The sequence below is a fragment of the Heptranchias perlo genome, chromosome 7 (assembly GCF_035084215.1).
Source record: "Heptranchias perlo isolate sHepPer1 chromosome 7, sHepPer1.hap1, whole genome shotgun sequence".
NCBI classification, from domain to species: domain Eukaryota; kingdom Metazoa; phylum Chordata; class Chondrichthyes; order Hexanchiformes; family Hexanchidae; genus Heptranchias; species Heptranchias perlo.
Window position 1 is genome coordinate 65,475,284 of NC_090331.1, and position 16,440 is coordinate 65,491,723.

General features: G+C 40.1%; 1 long non-coding RNA gene across 2 annotated transcripts in view; it reads right to left on the reverse strand.

Moving 5' to 3' along the window:
• LOC137323336 (uncharacterized) overlaps window positions 1–16,440 on the reverse strand; it is a 379,634-nt gene that overhangs the window by 54,955 nt on the left and 308,239 nt on the right. Inside the window, exon 4 of one of the 2 annotated variants that reach the window (XR_010963356.1) lies at window positions 1,649–2,471. The exons of the other annotated variant lie outside the window; for it this stretch is intronic. This is a non-coding gene — a long non-coding RNA (uncharacterized lncRNA). Of the gene's footprint in view, window positions 1–1,648; window positions 2,472–16,440 lie in introns of those variants that run through there. 2 annotated transcript variants of the gene reach the window in all.

A 16,440-nucleotide genomic window follows, 5' to 3' on the forward strand; every position in this document is an offset into this window, starting at 1 on the left:
GTCAACCATGTATATGCTCCGAGGTAATGGAATCCATCATTAACAATGCCATTAGTGGCCACTTTCAGACCAGTCCTCTCAATTTTGAGCTTTCTATATGGATTCTGTTTAAAACAACAATATGCCCTGTTAGCTTGTTGAGCTCACAGGGAAATGTTTTGTGTAACCAGCAAAAAAAATTAAATTGGGCTTTTTGTAATCATCATCTAAATGTCTTTAAACAAAAGATATGGTGTGATGTGGTTAATTAATGTATGCAAAATAATATAGTCACTACTTACCTCAGTGGTGCTGTTACCATGAAGGAGTGGATTGTGTATCTCCTATATCATTCAGAGTTAGTATTGTGTTTTATCTTCTGCTTCACCAGTTACCAAAGACAACATGATTACAAATGAGTTATTGAGGTTTTGCAAGGGAAATGAAAGTCATATTACACCAGCCAATCAAGTTGTACTCTTGTTATTTGATGTAAGAAATTGAAGAGATAAAGAACAAGAACATTTTTGCAAGTTGCAAAATGGCCTCATTACTCCAGAGAAAACATTTTAATATTAAATTTGAGGGATGACCCTGAGCCAGGATTCTAAGTAATTTACACTGAGAATTTCTGATAAGAGAATACTGTTTGATTACAGAGAACAACATCATTCAGTAATGTAGTCTAAAAATCATTTAACCTCAACATATTTATAGTAAAATGCTGTAGAGTTAAAAGGATACCAAACTAGCAGTGGCGGATGATAAGGGCTGAGCAATAGTGACATGATGGATAGGAAAAAAAACCTTTCTAAACAGAAGCTTGAAGAACAGTAATCAGGCAGTATTAGTGCATACAGGAATACATTTTAGATGCTTTGGGCAATTTTTTTGTCTTAGTGCAGATATTCAAACAGTTTTTGTGCCAGTATTAATACATGTCCAGGCCCAGTGCTAGAGTAAGTGAAGGGTTTGCTTCATTGTGGGCCAAGATTACATTTTTTCCTTCCTGCTACTGGTAATATTATGAAGTGGTTAGAAAATATTAATGAGATGTGGGACCCTCTTTACAGAGACCTTCTTTATTTTCTCTTGATGTAAACGACGACAAAGCCAGCCGCTCCAATGGAAATTCTTACCATGCTCCTTAGCACAGATTAAACCGTTTATTGCAGTTTTGCCTCACTAAGAAGGTGAGTAAGTCTGTATAAAGTCCAAGCCCTCTGTGGGTTCCAGATTGATGTTTCCTTGGCAGTACTGCAGCCTGAAGGTTCAGAATTTGGACTGCTGAGGACCACAATTTTAATCGTTCAAGCCCAAATCCAAACCTCAAATCCAATTTGCCCAAATTGATTAACTGGCCGTTCATCTATTTGATATTTGTAGGTACTTGCTGTACACAAAATATTAAGTTACATTAAAACAGTAATTGCATTTCAAAGCAATTCATTTTATGTGAGGTGCTTTTGGACATTTCTGAGAGATGCCTTAAGGCACAATACAAATCTTAGGGCTGATTTTAACTTGGTCCATCCAGAGGGAACAGGGCAGTAGTGGGCCTAAAATCGGAGTGCTGCACTTGCCGCTTCATTCCCACTGCAATTTCAGCCACCACCCCCCCACCCCCCCCCCCCCGCCACCTTGCCCGGAGGCTAGGCGACCATCTGATAGGGAAGGGGCCTCATTAAAACATGCAAGTCACGATCGTGTGACGTACATAGGCCACTGATTACAATTTTGAGGTGTAAATGGCGGAGCATGTGCCACACTCACAAAACATCACAGGAAATGCCAAATTTGTTTTTTTTGTTGGGGCAAGGAACAGTTGCTCCTGGGCCCACAAAAAATTCAAGCTGCTATTGGTCCGTCCGAGTACCTCCCCCAGATCGCTTCCCCCCACAGGCTCCGACTGTCGGTTGGGTCAGTGTGGGACCCCGCAGCTCACCAGCGGAATGCCAATGAGGACTGGACCTCTAAATGGCTCGGGCCTCTCGCCAGCAAGAATGGGCGAATGACGGGTACCTTCCACTTGCCATCCAACCCTTAGTTAAAATCGGCCCTCTTTTCTTTCTTTTCTCAAGAAAGAGCAACAAAATATTATTAAAAAATTAACCCACAATTCTGTACATCCCAATGGATAAATTGTACTTTGGCAGTTCTGGACTCAATTGCCATAATATAGCAGAATTGTCTACCGATCCATATTTGATTGAAGACTCCTTTGAAACTTGCCCATAATATTAGCACATGGTTCATCATCTTTAGGGTGTCTTTAAATGTTTGTTGCCATAGGGAACTGGATAAGTCACAGTTGTTTGTGTCCAATACAGGTTCGTTCACAAAGCCTTCTCACTTGCTGTGCTAGAAATATTCCCTGAACAACAGTACCATCCAACACTTGACAGTTGGTGCGATTAGGTATGGACAGGGCTTCTTAAGGCCGCATTATCAGAAAATAGTGTCACCAGATTGGAAGTTGGAATGTCAGTCACCTGTAATGTTATCAGCAAACAATCAGAGATTAGAGTCCAGCACTAGGTACACACTGTGAACCTGGTTCCACTTGTTTCTAAGGGTCATATCTTTCTTAGTGTGTAAAGTTCAAGAATCCTGTTAATAAAGTATTATAAACCAACAACAATTTAGTAAAATAATTCTTTAACTTTACAGACAGAGGAGAATATAACTTTTAGTCTTTTATTGAAGGAACCAACCAGTAATACAAAAGCTTTAGATTTCCCCAAAATATAGAAAGAACCTTCACATGGCAGCAATATCATTTTGCTATTGACCCAAAAATGCCAATTAGCTTCAGTGGCACTACAGGTCATTTTTCCACATACTTGGTCATACATTGCATCTGAATTTGAATATCCAATCACTGCCTGATAATGGGGAGTTGTATTTTGCCAATGCATTTACAAACGCAGCCTTACCTTTGAAATTCTCTGCACTCTGAAGACATTGTTCAATTCTTCTCCTGCTTCAGACTTTGAATTCTGCTGGCGTGTTGAGAAGCAGCACGTTTCTGGGTGTAAGTCCTTCTTCATGGCCAGCATTAATACGTAGCCATGTCTTTTGTACAATGCTAAAACAAAGGCTCATTTACCTTGGTGAGTCACCCAAAGTTAGAAGTCCAATTGCTTTGAAATGATCTGCATCTTTTTACTATCTGTAGAATTGTCACTATGCCTTTTGTGGCCAGTAAAATATTGTTTCTGCAGGGTACATTTGCAGATCTATCACAACAAAGGATGCAGCAATTTTCCCATGACACATTTGCACCAGAGAGACTGTACCATTTAAATCTTATTTGTAGATCAGTATTTTTTATAAAAAAGGATTTGTTGTACTGGGACTCACTCTCTCTGCATATCTTTTCCTAGCTGATGTTGTAGAGAGATTCATTAACTATGGCTCAGGTGTGATAGTGTATACTTAAAGTTCTTCACACCAGTTCTTCGTACTAAACAGGGAAAAAGGAAACAGTCTTGAAATTTCAATTCAGAAGATGTTGAAAATGGCAGCATTGATTCCCCTCCCGAAATTCATATTTATCGGAATTTGAATCCCTCAGCCAAATGTGCAAGTGCGACCACTCCTTATACAGTATGGATGCATTCCATGCTATCAGGAAACTCAGAACTAGGCCACTTAGATATATCAATGTATTATCCATCGCCTGAGAACTAGACAGATGGACAGCAGGTAAAGTAGTGCAGGTACTTACACAAGTACATTTCTTACCCAACTCAGGACCTACATCTCTGATCACATGCCTCAGAAATGTCATAAAGGTTTCACCTACAATGACTTAATTTAATGTGCAGTGACTTGGAACACATGCAAATGCAGCAGCTATTTTGCGTACAGCAAGATCCCACAAACAGTGATCATAGAAATCATAGAAAGGTTACAGCACGGAAGGAGGCCATTTGGCCCATCGAGTCTGTGACGGCTCTATGCAAGAGCAATCCAGCTAGTCCCACTCACCCACCCTTTCCCCATAGCCCTGCAAATTTTTTCTTTTAAGTGCTTATCCAATTCCCTTTTGAAAGCCATGATTGAATCTGCCTCCACCATCCTTTCAGGCAGTGCATTCCAGATCATAGCCACTCGCAGTGTAAAAAAGTTTTTCCTTATGTCACTTTTGGTTCTTTTGCCAATCACCTTAAATCTGTGTCCTCTGGTTCTCCAATGGGAACAGTTTCTCTCTATCTACTCTGTCTAGACCCCTCATAATTTTGAACACCTCTATCAAAACCAATACGAAGAACTTTTATAGTTATATTAGGAAAAAGAGGATGGTCAGGAGCAGTGTTGGCCCCTTAAAAACTGAAAGTGGGGATATTGTCATTGACAATGGGAAATGGCGGACATGTTGAACGATTACTTTGCATCAGTATTTACAGTAGAAAAAGAGGATGGCATGCTGGAAATCCCAAGAAAACTAATATTAAATCGGGGAAAGGGACTCGATAAAATTAACATAAGTAAAGCAACAGTAATGAAGAAAATAATAGCACTAAAGAGTGACAAATCCCCAGGACCAGATGGTTTCCATCCCAGGGTTTTAAAGGAAGTAGGTGAGCACATTGCACATGTCACTCCACTTTTTAAGAAAGGAGAGAGAGGGAAACCAGTGAATTATAGACCAGTTAGCCTAACATCTGTTGTGGGGAAAATGCTGGAGTCTATAATTAAGGATAGGGTGACTGAACACTTCGAGAATTTTCAGTTAATCAGGGAGAGCCAGCATGGATTTGTGAAAGGTAGGTCGTGCCTGACAAACCTGATTGAATTTTTTGAAGAGGTGACTAAAGTAGTGGACAGGGGAATGTCAATGGATGTTATTTATATGGACTTCCAGAAGGCATTTGATAAGGTCACACATAAGAGACTGTTGGCTAAGATAGAAGCCCATGGAATCGAGGGAAAAGTACGGACTTGGTTAGGAAGTTGGCTGAGTGAAAGGCGACAGAGAGTAGGGATAATGGGTAGGTACTCACATTGGCAGGATGTGACTAGTGGAGTCCCGCAGGGATCTGTCTTGGGGCCTCAATTATTCACAATATTTATTAACGACTTAGATGAAGGCATAGAAAGTCTCATATCTAAGTTTGCCAATGGCACAAAGATTGGTGGCATTGTAAGCAGTGTAGATGTAAACATAAAATTACAAAGGGATATTGATAGATTAGGTGAATGGGCAAAACTGTGGCAAATGGAATTCAATGTAGACAAATGTGAGGTCATCCACTTTGGATCAAAAAAGGATAGAACAGGGTACTTTCTAAATGGTAAAAAGTTAAAAACAGTGGATGTCCAAAGGGACCTAGCGGTTCAGGTACATAGATCATTGAAGTGTCATGAACAGGTGCAGAAAATAATCAATAAGGCTAATGGAATGCTGGCCTTTATATCTAGAGGACTAGAGTACAAGGGGGCAGAAGTTATGCTGCAGCTATACAAAACCCTGGTTAGACCGCACCTGGAGTACTGTGAGCAGTTCTGGGCACCGCACCTTCGGAAGGGCATATTGGCTTTGGAGGGAGTGCAGCGTAGGTTTACTAGAATGATACCCGGACTTCAAGGGTTAAGTTACGAGGAGAGATTACACAAATTGGGGTTGTATTCTCTAGAGTTTCAAAGGTTAAGGGGTGATCTGATCGAAGTTTATAAGATATTAAGGGGAACAGATAGGGTGGATAGAGAGAAACTATTTCCGCTGGTTGGGGATTCTAGGAGTAGGGGGCACAGTCTAAAAATTAGAGCCAGACTTTTCAGGAGCGAGATTAGAAAACATTTCTACACACAAAGGGTTGTAGAAGTTTGGAACTCTCTTCCGCAAACGGCAATTGATACTAGCTCAATTGCTAAATTTAAATCAGAGATAGATAGCTTTTTGGCAACCAAAGGTATTAAGGGATATGGGTCAAAGTCGGGCATATGGAGTTAGATCACAGATCAGCCATGATCTTATCAAATGGCGGAGCAGGCACGAGGGGCTGAATGGCCTACTCCTGTTCCTATGTTGCTATGTTCCTAAATCTCCTCTCAACCTTCTCTGCTCTAAGGAGAACAACCCCAGCTTCTCCAGTGTATCCATGTAACTGAAGTCCCCCATCCCTGGAACCATTCTAGTAAATCTTTTCTGCACCCTCTCCAAGGCCTTCATATCTTAACCACTTCCTCAACGTGTCCTGCCACCTTCAATGACCTGTGCACATATACCCCCAGGTCTCTGATCCTGCACCCCGTTTAGAATTGTACCCTTCACTTTATATTGCCTCTGCTCGTTCTTCCCACCAAAATGTATCACTTCACACTTCTCTGCGTTAAATTTCTGCCACACGACTGCCTATTCCACCAGCTTGTCTATGTCCTCTTAAAGTCTATCACTATCCTCCTCACTATTCACTGCACTTTCAAGTTTTGTGTCATCTGCAAATTTTGAAATTGTGAAATTCCCTAAAGGACATCAGTGAACCAGTTGGGTTTTTACAATATTCTAACAGCTTCATGGTCACTTTCACTGATTCTATTTCCAGATTCATTTTTTGAAACTGAATTCAAATTCTTAAATTACCACAGTGAGATTTGAACCCATATTCTCTGGATCATTAGCCCAGGCCTGACTGGATTCCCTGGAAGTAGGTTTTCTGACTCAATGAACTCAGAGGGAATAAGAAAATTAAATATTTTAAACCTTTGAGGACAGTCATATTAAAGCAATAGATTGAATATTCCAAGTATTTTTTCAGATGCAGAAAGTGGATATCCAGGAGAAAGCACAATGCAGAGAATGTGTGAAATTCTTGGAAAAAATATGAAGGAATGTGAAGGCATTCACTCTGAAAATATCCAACGTTGTAAGAAGGATTTCCACTTGTGTTGTAAGCATGGGAACAAAGATTGTATAGATGAGAGTGGGAGATGTCTGTATTTGGCTGCTGCTGGGTTTGTAGGACGTTCTAGAATTGTCACATCAAGATATCCTCTTCATGCTGAGGTATCATCAATCAGATATGAACAGTCAGTCACAACCAATCAGAATCTGAGCATTTGACAGGTATGATTGAATAGAATCTAATGAAGAAAGGACATTCAATAACATTTTTACTATAAAAAGAATCCTATTATGTTGAAATAATTGTCTCCCTCAATGGTCATTAGATTTTTGAATGTCTATGAAACTTAAAAAAAAACTCATATAAAGTTACTGAGAAGTTCATTGATTTTATACAACTATTCCCCCTTTGAACTCTCATTACTATAAGAGTGCCGGACAGAACCAATACGGAATACAGACCCAGCCAAGAATAGTGGCCTAGGTGTGGATAATAAGTCCCAACAATAAAGGACTCCTGTGTCTTTTGGAATCAGAGCTCAAAAGCAAAGTGTGGCTCATTTATTTCACAGTTCCCCCAACAAACAAAGATTTTCATCCTGACTTGGTGCTCAGTTAGCTGATCTCCACCAGGGGGATAAAATTACTTTCAGCACTCCGGTTAGGGAGGGGGAAAATCAGCAAGAGTTATTTCTCCTAATTGTTATTCACTGCTGGAAGTGCATGTGTGTGAAGGTCAGGTGGGGTCAGGATCAGACTTGACAATGATGCCCCTCATAAAGCCTCCTAATGCTAACTATCTAGACTTAAAAACGAATAATGGGTGAGGTGCCCTCGGAATAGTATCCCAGCAAGGACATAACAGGGGCAACATTGGTTTCGGCCCATTTTTGATCAGGAAATGCACGCAAGATGGCCCTGAAAGCAGCTCACCAGAAGAAGAGAGGACATCCTAGCCCTGCTGCAGAGGGCACAGATGAAGACTTCGAGGGCAAAGTAACCATTCAATATTTCTGCCATTTCGGTGTCATTACCTGTGAGTTTATCTTGTGCATCCCTTAGTGACCCTATCTCTATCCTGATTTTTCTTTTGTTATTTATGTGTCTGAGGAATACTTTACTCTTTCTTTTTATATTCCTTGATAATTTAATTTTGTAGTTCCTCTTTGCATTCCTAATTTTTTTTTGACTTCTTTCCTAACCTCTTTGTATTTCCTTTTGTCATCCTTTCCTTTATTGTCCATATACTTCGTGTATGCCTTTTTCTTTACTTTCAATTTTACCCTTAACTCTTTTATTAATGGCTATTTTGTTCTTGTTTGTTAGAGGAATACATTTCTCCTGAACTCTATTGATCACCTTTTTAAATAATTCCCACTGCTGTTCTATCTCTTTGTCTGTCAACATTTTTTTTTCAGTTTACCTTCCCTAGTTCCATTCTTATCCCTCAAAATTACCTTTTTTCCAACCTATTACTTTGATCTTTGTCTTACTTACGTCTTTCTCAATCATTATTTTAAACCTTATTATGTTATGATCGCTATTACCTAGATGTTCCCCTACTCTTACTTCTCATATCTGCTCTGGTTCATTTCCCATTACTAGATCGAGTAGTGATTGCTCTCTTTTGGGCTTCTCACATACTGGGGAAGAAAGAAATCCTGTACACACTGTTAACATTTCACTCCCTTTCTGCCTTTCCCTACCTCTTCTTGCCATTTATGTGGGGGTAGTTGAAATCTCCTATGATGCTTATTTGATTTTTTTTTACTCATTTCATAGATTTGCGTACATATTTCTTCCTCCACTTCCCTTCCACTATTAGGTGGTCTGTAGAATATACCTATTAATGTGATCGATGCCTTCTTATCCTTTGTCTCAATCTATATGGATTCTGTTTCTATCTTAATGTTACTTATGTCCCTTTTTTCTACTATAACTATGTTGTCTCTAATTAGTATAGCTACCACCACCCCCACTTCCTTCACCATCCTTGCTAAATATGTTATATCCTGAAATATTTAATTGCCAGTCCTGTTCTTTATGTAGCCATGTTCTTACTACATCTGGCTCCTCGCTATGGATTATTGCCTCCAGTTCCCCCATTGAGTTTTGGATGCTGTGCACATTGCTGTACATGCAATTTAATTTGTTTTGATAAATTGTTCACCTTACTTTATTTTTAACAGTCATTTTGTACTTATAGAACTGTAAACTGTATTTGTTGCCTGACCATTTATGGTACCCTTATTCCTTACCTTGGTCTGACTTTCACTCTCATTTCTTATTTATTTTATCTTCAGACTTATGTTCTCTCCCCAGATCCCTCCCTTGTCTTATTAGTTTAAAGTTCTATTGACAGCCCTATTTATCCTTTCCGCTAGGTCCTGTTCCGGTTCAGGCAGATCCCGTCCTGGTGGTACAGCTCCTTCCTGTCCCAGGTGCCAGTGCCAATGTCCCATGAAATGAAACCCTTCCTTCCCACACCAGTCTTTCAGCCATGCATTCACGTTCCTGATCTGTCTATCCCTATGCCAATTAGCACCTAGCTTGGGTAGTAATCCTGAGATTACCACCCATGAGGTCCTATTTTTTAATTTCATTCTTAGCTTCTGATATTCCCTTAACAGGACCTCCTCCTTTTTCTTCCCTATGTCATTGGTCCCAACATGGACCACAACAACTGGATCTTCTCCCTCCCTTTCCAAGTTCCTCTCCAGTTTCTCTGAGATATCCTTCACCCTTGCATTAGATAGGCAACAAACCCTCCTGGACTCTTGGTCATGACTGCAGAGGACACTATCTATTCCCCTAATTATGGAATCCACTATGACTACAACCTTTCTATTCTGCTCCTCTCCCACTTGGACTGCCTCCTGCTCCATGGTGCTATGGTTAGCATTCTGGCTGTCCACTCCACAGCCCACATGCTTATCCTCATAGGTAGCAAGTACATCGTACCTGTCGGATAGGACCAGTGTCTGTGGGACCTCCTTCTTGACCTCCTCTTAGTTCCCCTTACCCCGCTGACTGGCAGTCACACTCTCCTCTTCCTGTACCTGTGCTTTCCTCTGAGGTGTGACTGTACTCTGGAGAAAACTATCCAAAACTTCCTCCCCCTCCCTTATGTGTAGGAGTGTCTCTAACTCGCAGTCCAGCTCAAGGACTCTGAGCTGGAGTGACCCAAGGCAGATACATTTCCTGCAAATGTTGCAACCTGGGACAGTCGCGTTGGCCACAAACTCCCACCTATCACTATCCCAACACATAGCCTGCATGGCCATTTCTAGTTTTTCTTTCTTTCTTCATTTATTTGTTAGTAGTGATTTAATTCTAGAACTAATATAAACACTTAAGGTCTAGATTATATTTATTAGATGGATTTTAGCTTAATTTTAAATTAATTAGTAATTCATTTTTCTGAATATTTATTTATAGTTTATAGTTCCTTTAGATTGGAAAATTGCACATGTCACTCGGCTATTTAAAAAAGGTGAGTGAGGGAAACCAGGGAATTATAGACCAGTTAGCCTAACATTTGTTGTCAGGAAATTACTAGAGTCAATAATTAAGGATGACTGAACACCTTGAAAATTTTCAGCTGATCAGAGAGAGCCAGTAAATGGATGGGTAGGTCATGCCTGATGAACCTGATTGAATTTTTTGAAGAGGTGACTAAAGTATTGGTCAGGGAATGTCTACGGATGTTATTTATGTGGACTTCCAGATGGCATTCGATAAAGTCCCTCACAAGAGACTGTTGGCTAAAGTTGAAGCTCATGGAATTGAGGGCAAATTATTGACCTGGTTAGGAAATTGGCTGAGCGGCAGGAGACAGAGAGTAGGGATAATGGGCAGGTACTCAAATTGGCAGGATGTGATTAGTGGAGTCCCACAGGGACCTCAACTATTCACTGTATTTATTAATGACAAAGATGACGGGATAGAGAGCCACATATCCAAGTTTGCCAATGACACAAAGATAGGCAGTATTGTAAGCAGTGTAGATGGAAGCATAAAATTACTATCTCAGAGGAGAGATATAAATAGATTAAGTGAATGGGCAAAACTGTGGCAAATGGATTTCAGTGTAGGCAGGTGTGAGTCATCCACTTTGGACCGAAAAAGGATAGATCAGAGTACTTTCTAAATGGTGAAAAGCTCGAAACAGTGGAGGCCCAAAGAGACTTAAGGGTCCATGCACATAGATCATTAAAATGTCATGGACAAGTACAGAAAATAATCAAAAAGGCTAACGGAATGCTGGCCTTTATATCAAGAGGTCTAAAATACAAGGGGGTAGAAGTTATGCTACACCTATACAAAGCCCTGGTTAGTCCACATCTGGATTACTGTGTTCAGTTCTGGGCACTGCACCTTAGGAAGGATATATTGGCCTGGAGGGAGTGCAGCGCAGATTTACTAGAATGATACCTGGACTCCAAGGGTTAAATTACGAGGAACGATTACACAAACTCGATTGTATTCCCTGGAATTTAAAAGATTAAGGGGCGATTTGATCAAAGTTTTCAAGATATTAAGGGGAACTGATATGGTAGATAGGGAGAAACTATTTCCACTGGTTGGGGAGTCTAGGACTAGGGGACGTGGCCTAAAAATTAGAGCCAGGACTTTCAGGAGTGAAGTTAGGAAACACCTCTATACACAAAGGGTGGTAGAAGTTTGGAACTCTCTTCCACAAATGGCAGTTGGTGCTAGCTCAATTGTTAATTTTAAATTTGAGATTGATAGATTTTTGTTAACCAAAGGTATTAAGGGATATGGGGATATGGAATTAGGTCACAGATCAGCCATGATCTCATTGAATAGCAGAACAGGCTCGAGGGGCTAAATGGCCTACTCCTGTTCCTATGTTCCTACGTTATCGTTAAAATAGAGTGTGTATAGTAAATTAAACACTTAACTTAATTTCCTTGGGTTCCGCTGCTCACCGCTCTGCACTGACTATGACGCCACCTTTTGAGATCTTTCCTTGAGTTTGTTTTTAACTGCTGGGGTGGGCTGACACTGGGATCCTTTTAAAATGCTCTGGTTTCCCGCTTTTTTTAACTGCTAGGCTGGGGTGACACTGGGATCCTTTTAAAATGCTCTGGTTTTCAGTTCTTTTTAACTGCCTTATGCAAAATTGTGCATTGTGTAAAATTCACTGAGATTTGCTGTACCAGGATAATGCTTCTTTCCCAGGTTGATTCCGTCTTGAGCTTTAGACTATGTTGCATCAAAAGCTTTTCTCCTACACAGCATACACAGGAGAATAGTCTTTCTTGAAGTGGTGCAGCTTAATTACCAGGTCAGAAAAACCCAATAAGATACAATCTATGAAATTTACTAAAAACTTTAACTGAATTTATTTATCAGTATTGATTTCCTCCCTTTTATTTGGTGAGTGCAGTTTTCATTTCACCAAATCCCTTGTGTCTTTGGCTAATCCACGGTCTGCTCTACACAGGTGGTAAAACTTTCATCGGGCACAGCAAAGTATAATTAGGGATGGACATGTACGTGTTCTCTCCTTGTTTGCTGTGCCGAGATCACAATTTTGTCGAGTTTCCTTTTACATAGACATCTGCGTGTGAGCATCTTCAGTGTTAAAGCAAAGCAAAAGATCGAGCCAATTTAACAACGGCAGCAAAAATAGATTCTGATCAGGTGAAATAATAAATGAAAAACAAGTAGTCTGTGTGGAGAATGTTCTTGGTGTAAATTAGAATAGGACAAGGTGTAGGACAGAGGCTGAGTGACAGTTATTAGGTAACAGATGAAAAGAGAAGATGGGCTTATGGCCAGTGAAGTCTTGAGGGATACATCTGGATGACAGGCAGGTCAGCAAGAGATGTAAGAACACACAAACTGGAAAATTAGAGAAGGAAAGAATAAAAAGATGGATCACAAGGTGATGGTTACATTCTACTGTTTGTCTTGAACTCAACTGTAAATCAGTGTTACTAAAAGTTGAATATCAAATGACTGGAGGAAACAACAGCTGAGCTCTACAGCAAGCTAAATGTTGCTAGTAAGGAAATGCACTGAGGGAAATGAATCGTGTCATTGAAAACAGAGCAAAGTCTGCAGGCTTCTAAAAGATCTCACAATTGCATCTGAAGAACTTTTTTTACAGTATTTTTATTCTTTTCAACGTGGATTGAGAGCCATTTTTGGCCATTTTGAGTGACAAAGATCCCACCAGCAATACTAAGATCACCTATCCCCAAGGGGTGAAATTCTGTGACAGCATTTTATCTTTGGTTTGTGATTTTAATTAATAATAACTTTAATTGTATTGCTACTTTATTGCGGAAACTGATTTGTTATATTTTGCTGCTCCGATGGAAATGTTTCTTATGGGCTGGTGGGCTGACACCTCACAATGGAAAATATCTAGTTTACCAAAAATTATCCAATCAGATGCTTCATCGTTTGGCAGCTAAGTGTAGAAAGACAATCCCAGAAAGGCTACAGAAAACGTTATAGTGGTGATTTCAAGGAAGCTTTTAGAACAATCTCCTCCCACAATATTCCTGCAGGGAGGGTGGAGATATTGTCTGCTTGGACTAAAAACGCAATATAAAGGTCAAACCATATGATAGGTGCAAACTGTAGGCAGGAATTAGTATTTTTGGAATACTGTTTTACCCGACAGTTCAAAAAACATTGTCAATTTAAAAGGTTGCACTTTTATTCTTACAAATGGACTCCAAAGATTCCATTATAGCTCACTGAAGGGTCAAACTCAATTCCATTGAAAATCAATAGACCTTTAACTTGCTGCACACCAATTATTTGCTGTTAGATATACTACAATAAAGAGATCCTGTAGACTGCTACAAGTGGCATTATAATGTTGCACAATGCTTTGATTTTTCACCTTGTGTTTAACACTGAAAAACATGTATTACATATAAAATCAGAAAGGTTATTTTAAAAATTAAATATACATCACTTCACACGTTGCTCAGATACATGAGTCTTGGGAGTTAAATATCATTGAGGTGCTATTATAATAATAGTCAACCACAGATCACAAGATAAATTGAGATAAAGATGGCCATTTTGCCCTTTTTGATTCATCCATCCAGTAAGTGCCAGCAGTCACTCACTATAACATCCAATTGTTTCTTAAATAATTCCAGGGTTTCCCCTACCCAAAAGTCCAGTCCATGTATTGATCACTCTTTGTATGAAAAAGAACTTGCTGATATCTGTTCTAAATTTGTGTTTTACTAGTTCGAACCTGTGTCCCATTGTCCTATCCAGCATGAAGTAATTTTCCAGATTTACCTTTAACGTTGTGTTTGCTACCTTACTAATCGCTCTCCCATGGAATTGCACATGGGGAGATAAGACCATATGCAACCGGAGATTTTGAGGCCACCTGCCTGGCAGAAATGGAGCAGTAGCAACCCAAACCCATTGCTGCCGACGATGAGGATGACACTATATTCCCAAGGGCTTACTGCTGGGTGGCTGAACCACCTGCCTGAGTCAGGCGGTAGGCCATTTTAATATGCAAATCAGGATATCATGGCATACTTAGGACCCCGATTGCCATTTTAGGACTGAACTGGGCAGAACGTGGGTTTTGCCAAAGAGGAATCCAGAAGGTAAATTTATATCAATTTCCGTGGGATCAGAGGAGCAGGAGTGTTCCTCCGAGATCCGTAGAAACAACCTTAGCTTCTGCCACTCCGAGTCCCCCCTCCTGAGAATGGTGCCCCCGCAGACCTACCTTTTTCTAGGCCCAAAAGTCGGCCTATCTGCCTGATATTGTGCTTGTTTTCCGCTCACAGCCCGCCGGCCATATGTTAACCAGGCCCGGCCCTCAAAATGGAGCAAGCCTCATGTCGGCACTACTGTATAAATTCTGTCCTTATTTTCATATCATATAATGCTTTGATTTGATATTATTCTTCATTGTTATATAGCAAAACATATGGCAATTATGAAGCAGAAAAGTAGAGTTGCTTGCAGCACAAGGATTTCTTTCCCATACAGACTAAAGAGCTGGGAGATGCAAACCTGAGGTGCTGCAGCACCGCCACTGGTAGTAGGGCATAATTATAGTGTAATGAGTTTACATAGGGAGTGGGCATTGAAATTTTTATTGTGGAAGAATTTGAGACAGGAAGTGGGCATTGATGTAAGATTTTTAATATATTATAGATATTCCCCAATAAAATCACTTCCCAGTTGCCTTTTCTCAAGGCAAAGTTTTTCAGTCTTTCCTCATAACTCAGATCTTCAACACTTGGGATCAATCTCTTGGCTCTTTTTTGAACTGCCTCCAGCACTTAAGTATCTTCCTTGTGACTTAGTGATCAGATCTGAACATAGTATTCAAGGTGTAGTCTGACCAGAGCACTATAAAATTTGAGTATTATTTCCTTTGACTTGCATCGGACTATTTTGACTGTACAGTTCAGCATTCAATTTGCTTTGCTACTTGGTGCTCTGCATTGATTGGACATGTTGAGCATTGAGTCTACTAAAACTCCTAGGTCACTTCAACTTCATCCTTAGCTATTTTAACACCTTTCATAGAGTACATATGTGAGCCGTTTTTCTTTCCTATGTTTGCATTAAATTTCATCTCCCACTGTTCTGCTCACTTACATATTTTGTCCAACTCAGTTTGTCTTTTCCGAGCTGCCTTATCATAGGAACATAGGGATATAGGAACAGGAGTAGGCCATTCAGCCCCTTGAGCCTGTTTCACCATTCAATGAGATCATGGGTGGTCTACATCCTAACTCCATCCACCCGCCTTGGTTCCATATTCCTTAATACGCTTGGCTTGCAAAAATCTATCAGAAACATTTACCCCTCCCAGTTTGGTATCGTCTACAAATTTGACCATATTGCATTGAATTTCTGAACACAAACTGGAAACACTAGTGGTGTTAACACCGAGCTCTGGGGCACTGCACTCAGTACTTCCCCGTGCCGACATAACGCCTCTTAAAAGTACCTTCTGTTTTCTACTCTTTGGTTAATTTCTTATCCATTCCAGCGATTTACCCTGATTCCTTACAGCTATGAGTTTAACTAATAGCATTTTGCGGTGTGAAACTTTGTCAAATGCCTTTAGGAAATCTAAGTACACCACGTCATAGGGCTTTCCACAGTCCACTTGGTGTGTCATTTTCTTAGAAAAAAACAAGCCAGTTAACCAGTCTTTTGCAGTCCACCTCACAGTCAAACATCCTACTCTTATATCATCAGCAAATTTCAAGATTATGTTCCCCATATCCAAGTATAAATCATCTATATATACTGAGAACAAAAGTGGACCCAGCCCTGACCCCTGGAGTGTATCATTTCCAACCCTTTGCCAGTCCCAGTAACACCCATTTACCCTAACTTGTTGCTTCCCATCTGTCAATCAACCATCCTGCTACATTTCCTCTTACACCATTCCCTTTATCCATCCAATAAGTCACTTCTTCAAAAGACTCTATTCAGCTATGAAACATGACTTGCCGTTAACAAATCCATGTTAACGCCTTGATTACCCCATGTATTTCTAAATGCTTACTAATTTTATCTCAAATTATAGAAGCTGTGAGTTCTATAACTCAACTGACGTTCGACTA